At 40.8% G+C, this 7,206-nt stretch overlaps 3 long non-coding RNA genes across 3 annotated transcripts; all 3 read left to right on the top strand.

The window, feature by feature from the left end:
• The first annotated feature begins 1,068 nt into the window (after positions 1-1,068).
• LOC116221371 lies at positions 1,069-2,397 on the top strand. Its single transcript, XR_004164085.2, has 3 exons — positions 1,069-1,329; positions 1,713-1,838; positions 2,333-2,397. It is a non-coding gene; the product is annotated as an uncharacterized LOC116221371 (long non-coding RNA).
• A 597-nt stretch (positions 2,398-2,994) lies between these two features.
• LOC116221372 lies at positions 2,995-5,374 on the top strand. The gene is made up of 3 exons (XR_004164086.1): positions 2,995-3,168; positions 4,356-4,511; positions 5,336-5,374. It is a non-coding gene; the product is annotated as an uncharacterized LOC116221372 (long non-coding RNA).
• A 737-nt stretch (positions 5,375-6,111) lies between these two features.
• On the top strand, positions 6,112-6,481 carry LOC116221388. The gene is made up of 2 exons (XR_004164098.1): positions 6,112-6,180; positions 6,335-6,481. It is a non-coding gene; the product is annotated as an uncharacterized LOC116221388 (long non-coding RNA).
• The last annotated feature ends 725 nt before the right edge of the window (positions 6,482-7,206 follow it).

Raw genomic sequence — 7,206 nt, forward strand, 5'->3', positions numbered from 1 at the left:
TAGTTGTACAGAGTTTGCAGTCGTCCTGCAGCTTCTCTCTGGTCATTTCAGGCAGTCTTAGAGGCACCCAGAGAGTGTCCCTGACTGACGGTCAGCATGGTGCCTCAGTGTTTAAACCCTCTGTGGCAATAACACTGCCGTTCCCTGTGACCTAAAACCTTCTGTTAAGGTTAATTCCTAGTTGTCTGGGCAGGGCCTTTTAGAGGACAGACAAAGCATTTCCTGATAGAAATGGAGGCAGATGTGGTCAGATGTGATGCTACAGGTTTGAAGACCCCCTCAGAGTGCAGAGGAGGTTTGTTGGTGATATGATATCCATATTCAGCCCTCGACTGAAATTGACTGGACAGTTGTAGTAAGGATGTTTGGGGTTATGCATCTTTACAAGAATTCACAGGCCTTCAAGCAGTTATGTTCAGTTCAGTAATAAACTAGCCTTAATAATAAACACTGCACATAAGGTTAACAACTCAACAGACTCAGGTGATTTTATGATTTTGCTTGTAATTTTGATGTTTGATTCTGTGCTTAATGTTTGAATTAGAATGTCGCCGGATGAGGAGGACTACCATGACATCGTTGCTGTGAGGAGTGCCTGCCGTCCGCCACTGCTGGCGATCAAAGCTGGGTGCTGAGGCTATGGCACACACACTAAGATGGAGAAAGTCAGCGATGAACCTCCACAGCTCTGCTGACCAGAGGATAATTCCTGCTGACCAGAAGGGTCTCCACATCGTTGCTGATGAGCAGAAAGGCCTCTGCATCGTTCCAGCCAGCCAGAGGCCCTCTGTACTGCCAATTGACAGCTCAGGGGTCTCCCTCTTGGGGCCAAAGGGGCCACACCATTGCCATGACAGCCTGGAGGACTTCTACAGTGCTCCTGCCAGCTGGGTGCTCTCTGTGCTGCTGCCAACAGCTCGGAGGTCTGGGAAGGGACTCTGGGAATGATGGGGAGGAACTGAGGATATGGGGAGGAACTGAGGTTTGGAGGGGACACACAGGGTTTAGTGTTGGGTTCTCAGGGTATGGGCGAGGTACCCTTGGAATTGGGGTAAATCAGGATGTGGGTGAGGTACCTCGGGTTCTGGGCTTTACTCCGTGTATGGGGCTGGGAACCATGACCATCTGACAGACAACCAGAGGAGCTAAAGAGTCACAGTTGTAATTTGAATGTACTGAATTGATAGCAGCTAACTCACAGATAGCACATTTGTAAAAAGGTGTAGTATCATGATTATGGGGAAATAAGTGTCCATAAGTAGCCATAGGTAACTTTGAGTCTGGGGAAGTTTTGTTCAGTTGCTGGAGACTCTGCCACACCAACCACAGGTAACACTGCTTCTTCTTCTTCTGATTAATGCACACAGGTGGCGCTATACTGAACCTGAGCAAAGGTTTTAGTCTTTAACTGTAAAGTGAGGATGCACAAAAATAGTGCCATGAATAGGCTTTATTGATTAATGGACTTTATACGAGCTAAATCAGATTGATTTTGCCTTTAATCGGACAGGATAGTGGAGAGAGACAGGAAATGAGCTGGAGAGAAAGTGGGAAGGGGATCGGGAAATGACCACTAGCCAGACTTCAACTCGGGTCCTCGTGGGCATTAAGACCCATTCATTGCGCCACAGCTTCCCCCTTAGAGAGTGTTCTTAATGTTGAACATGTCAGGGTTGTGACTGCCTCCTCTCCCTCTTCTTCTTGTGTTTCAGGTTTTTGACTCAGGATGACTTCCTGTGTATTTTCCCTCTTCTTCTTGGTCTCCCTGATTTCATCCATCACTGTCGCCGATCCTACCGGCCTTAAACTGCGAATCACAGACAGAGGGCTGGGTGTTTGTAAGAGCTGCAAGCACAATATTCCCTTCTATTCAATCTAATCTATAAAACCAATAGTCTACAACTCATTTATAACTGTGAATTTTTTTTTACTGCGCTCTGATGGAGAATCTCCAGGTGCATTGGAGCTGATGGAGACTTAGACCTTACCTAACCAGTTAACTCTAATGGTGTTTTGTCTCTTACCATCAGTAATGGAGTGCCATTTGGTCCATTCCTATTTACATTATATACATAAATAACATTATTTTTCCAAATCAGTAATTTAATATCCAAATTTATACACATGATGCTGTGTTACATCCTTTGTTTGACTCTTCTTCAGTCTACCTTTTATGCTTTCATGCAGAAAAGGGCCTGTGTTCAGGAGTATTTATACTGTGTTTTCAGTGATTGACTTGTAGTATTTGTGCTGTGTTTTCAGTGTGGTGTCAGCTGGATTTGTACTGTGTTTTCAGTGATGGACTTGTAGTATTTGTGCTGTGTTTTTGCAGTGAAGGGTCTTGGTATCATGTTTTTAGAAGAACTGGAAAACAAAGTTTTACCAGACATTTCAATATATGACTGCAAACTCAGATGGTAAACATTTTTATAATTATTATTATTTATGTTCTGTTTGTTTACTTGTTTAGTTTGTTTATTCTCCCTAAAAATATGTAAATGTATTTTCATTTTTTTTTTCTATTTCTTATTTATTTGTATTTTTACTAGGATTGTCAAAATAACGCATTTCATCTATTATTAATTAATTAGGGAAAATAATGAACACATATTAAGTGCACTCTATTGGCGCCTTTCCACTACGGGGTAAAACGCCAGGGTCTGGGTGTCTCTTTGGTATCCATCTCTGAGGCTGGATCAGGGCTCTGTCCTGGAGTGGGGCAGGCCTGAATCGGGGGGACTTTTGAAATGGAATGCAACACAATAATGAAACGGGATACATTTAAAAACAGATATCTAGCTTAGTTTAGGTTGCCTTTCTTTTACGGGTACTCGTGCAACCATTGCTAAGCACTGTTTAGAAGTTTCTAGAGTTGAGATTCCCTGTTAACAAATGGATTAATTAATTAATTAGTTATATTCATTGTTGTGTAATTAATTAGATATTTATTGTATTATATTAAGTTTTATTATATTCATTAAATGAACATTTCTTATCTTTAAATTCTCCCCCTCCTCTCAGGGCGAAAATCACAAAATTCAGAGTGGATCCAGATCAGGTGGTTTTTCGTTTCCAGGAGGATTCTAGTCTCCTGTTTGAAATCAGGAACCTGGATTTCAGGGTGGAACTTCAACAAGACATCAATATTTGTTTCTTTGGAAAGTTTAAGTACGTATGCCACACCACAAATGCTCCTCAATTTTCACAGTTTATGTTTGATGTGTAAAAAACTAAAAGTCCCAAACTGCAAAGCAGCCGACCAAATCACTGACCACAGTTAGGCTACTTTAACATTGTGCACATAACTGTAAATCTTCATCTTACCGAAGTTATGAGTATCAAACCTCTGTCCTCCTTTTGCTCTTTATAAATCTATAACAGCTCTTTATAAATCTATCACCTAGTTCCAACCAGTTAGTGATTGAATACATCAGGCTGCACTATTTAAAGCTGAACTGTAATTTTAATTCATTTTTGACTCAGTAGTCACCAAATCTGGAGCCATAAAAGGGTCAAAGCTAACACTAGCTAGCCCCCTCCTTTCTATAATGCAGTATGCATACAGGTCTGTAGTTGTTAGTTAGTTAGCCTGGCTTGCTAGCTTTCAGTTTTGGAATGGAATGCAAACCTAGCAGACACGATGGGTCCTAGTTGTAGAGTGACAGACATCTCAACTCACTTATGGTACAAAACCAACTTTATCTGAGGTTGTTAGAAAAAGGGAACAACATTGTCTTGTATCAACATCAGTGGGCTACAACGTACTATTAGCCGATGTTGACGGCATGTCTCCGAACAAATATCATGGGAACTGATTACTAAGAAGCCTGAAGCTTTTAAACTGTTTTCAAAAATAGATAATTATGTACCACAGGTATGATATCATTAATATTTTTCACAAAAAGTGAATTCACATCTCAGTTTGACTTTAGACTTTATAGCAACTAATGTCATATAATTTCTATTTTTACAGATGCAGTGGGTTACATGTGTAATGTTAAAGTGTCTCTATGAACTCACAGCTTTTTAGCCTTTTAGCTCCTAATTTTGTACTGTAGGCCTATAGGCTTTCCTCTTTTCATTCTACTTAAGTACAGTTTTGAGTTGTTGAGAAGATTCTTCTCAGGTCACATTTACTGTCTATGAAAAAAAAACTTGAGATGCAACTGTCATTCTCTGTTTGTCCAAAATCATTCTTTTTCTTCAGTACAATTAAATGTTGTTTTCACCCCAAAGTCACTTGATACACATCAACAAATCCTGAGGATGTAATGTTAACTTCAGCTAAAAGATCATGATGTCACATTACTGAATCATTGGAGAAACCAATTAAATTCATGTCTTTTCTGTTTCAGTTTGCACTCAAGTACGGTCACCTTGACAGGATCAGACATGATGAGCACGATTCAATTGAGACTGAACCGAAATCACAGAGGACACCTGAATGCGGAGAACTTGAAGTGTGAAGTCAGTGGCAATAATGTTGAGTCAGAGGTCAACAGCAAACTGAGGTACACACAAGACTAAGACCCAGGTCTAGATTAACACCAAGTTTACTGTTGGTCTTCAATGCAATCTCTTCTCAGGGATGAAGTTTCTAGATTCCCAGAGCTGCAGGCATGGATTGTGTTGTTGTGTTGTCTCGTGTTGAAGAATGTTCCTCCTTCAAATATGTTTCCCTCTGCAACAGTCAAAACTCAGCCATCATGTAACTGTTTGAGTTATGATGGACAGTCAGACAGTTAGATCTAATTATATCAGGATATCTTTGTGTCATTTCAGGTCAGTCCCAGTGAAGACACAAAGAGGAAACACTGAAAATAATTTACATTAGAATATAAAAACATAAAATACAGTCATAAGTAAGAAAAACTAGTGAAATAGTCATTGCTCATTTAAAATACAGAGATTTCAAAACATGTATCTTAAATGAGGGAGCCATAATGTGAATTTTTAAAGTGGATCGACAAAAGTAAAATCAGCCTTTCTGATGGTCATGCAGTGTGAACAATTTGGGAGATTCCTGCAGTTTAAAACTAACGAAGATAAAATAATTTTTTTATTATTATTTGGAATCTGAGATAAGGCAACTCAAATCTGCATTATACAAATCATGCAACATACAGAGTGCAGCTGATGCTGATGCTCTGCAGGTATTTAGTCAGAAAGCAAAGAATTCTTATAGTTCATCCTGAGGGGAACATCAACGAATAACTGTGTTGAGGATCAGTTCTTACAGTTCATCCTGAGGGGAACATGAACCATCAGATGGTAGATGAACAGTCCGCCAGACCAGTTTTGCTGATGATAGATACGATTTTTGTTTGTTTTTCAGAATTCCGAACTTGCTTTACCAGTGGATCATTACCAACAAGGTTTGTTCCACCTGTGATCTTTAACACAACTAAACCAGGTCTGGATGAGTGTGTGGGCCCTAATTCATTGACGGGCAGCAAGCAAAGCAACAAGCAGCATCCAGCTGTGCAGAAACTAAAGATGATTTAATAACTTGGTAAAATTATTTTGCTAATGTAATACCATGAGTAAGATCCTAAGCACAAACCTGGGTGGGTCAGCGCAATGCTTCAATACGCCAGATGATAGAATTAGTTAATGCGCGACGGACTTTGCTCGTTGCTCGTTAAAGAAATCAAGGCCCTGTGTGGTTTTCCTCTGGCGAAACTAAATCCTAAATGTGCAGGTGTGCTGGTTCAGACTGTGATCACAAAAAAACATTTCATCTGCATGTTAGCTACCTATGTAGATAACAGTACAGAGTTCTGCAGGTGATCTGAGCTTTTGTGTTCTGTCCCAGTTTACAACCATGCCGTGACCCACCTGAGCATCTGGTGACATAAACAATCTAAAATAGAAACTGCAGCCTGAGATGGAAGAGAATGTAAAGGCCATAGAACTCAACTAACACTTTCAGGTTTTGCTTTGAAACTTCTGAGAGGAACATAGACCTGAGCAACAGGACTGTCTGTCTGTCTGTCTGTCTGTTTGCAGCTCTGTCCTAAGGTTGTCTCTTTTTTAAACGGCATTTTGGAGAGAATGGCGATGATGACAGCAGTGCCTCAAATCAACCAGAAGTTCACTACGCTGCCTAATATAAGCCTCGACTACTCTCTGAGCGGTGACATCGCAGTGACGCCCCACAGCCTCGATGTGCCTTTCAAAGTGAGAAACAAACACCAACAAACATCTCACACTGATCCTGAACATGACCCAATACCTGCAGACCATGAAACACCTGGCGTACAGTCTAATTACTAGCATCACTGTTTAAAAAGCTGAGGACAATAACAGGAATACACTGATGTGTGTGTTTCAGGGCAGGGTGTTCAGTCAGGAGGTTGCCAATGATGATCCAATAGAGGGACCTGCAGATCCAGTCTTCAGAGAGACTAACCTAATGGCTTATATAGGCGTCTCTGAGTTTTTCTTCAACAGTGCCGCCAGGTTTTTTAACAGATCACAACCATTTCGGCTTGACATTCCACAGGTGAGAACAGCTGACAAGCACCTGACAGAGCCTTTACACCCCCCAAACCACCATGATCTGACATGATTCAACACAGACTCACTCGAGTCACACAGTCGGGGCTCTGGTCCTCTTCTGAGCGTTTCAGATGGATTCAGCGTTTAACAGAAAGGGGTTGACTTAAGTCCCTCTGTAGGTGCCTACATGCAGGTTAATGCATACCGAGTGTTGATCTCTGCATTCACGTTCATTCATTCATTCATTCATTCATTCATTCATTCATTCATTCATTCATTCATTCAGACAGAACAGCTATATACATGGTTGCCCTTTGGTTCCTACTGAAGTGGTAAACGTTTACAAGGGCCTCACAAATATAACGTTTCATTTTAAACTAGACGTACAGGCAGGTATACTGGGGTCAACCAGACAGAGAGGGAGCATTTGTTGTTTTCATTTGACATAAAATAGCTCTTAAATTAGCTCTTCTCCTGCTGTTTAAAGTCATCTTTATGAAAAACATTTAGTTGGGAGTGAATTTGATCTTGTGCTTTTCTATAGTCTTCATTATTGACGGCAGTAGACCCAAACCAACAATCCTTTCTGACTGTGGCTCTCAGCTCAGAGGCTGTTGGTTCCACTATGAAGTGGCTATAATCGATATTTTGCATGGCCACTGCATGAACAGACTGTGAAAACAGAGATGTCCAGGAGCTGCTGGT

The sequence above is a fragment of the Clupea harengus genome, chromosome 8 (assembly GCF_900700415.2).
Source record: "Clupea harengus chromosome 8, Ch_v2.0.2, whole genome shotgun sequence".
NCBI classification, from domain to species: Eukaryota; Metazoa; Chordata; class Actinopteri; order Clupeiformes; family Clupeidae; genus Clupea; species Clupea harengus.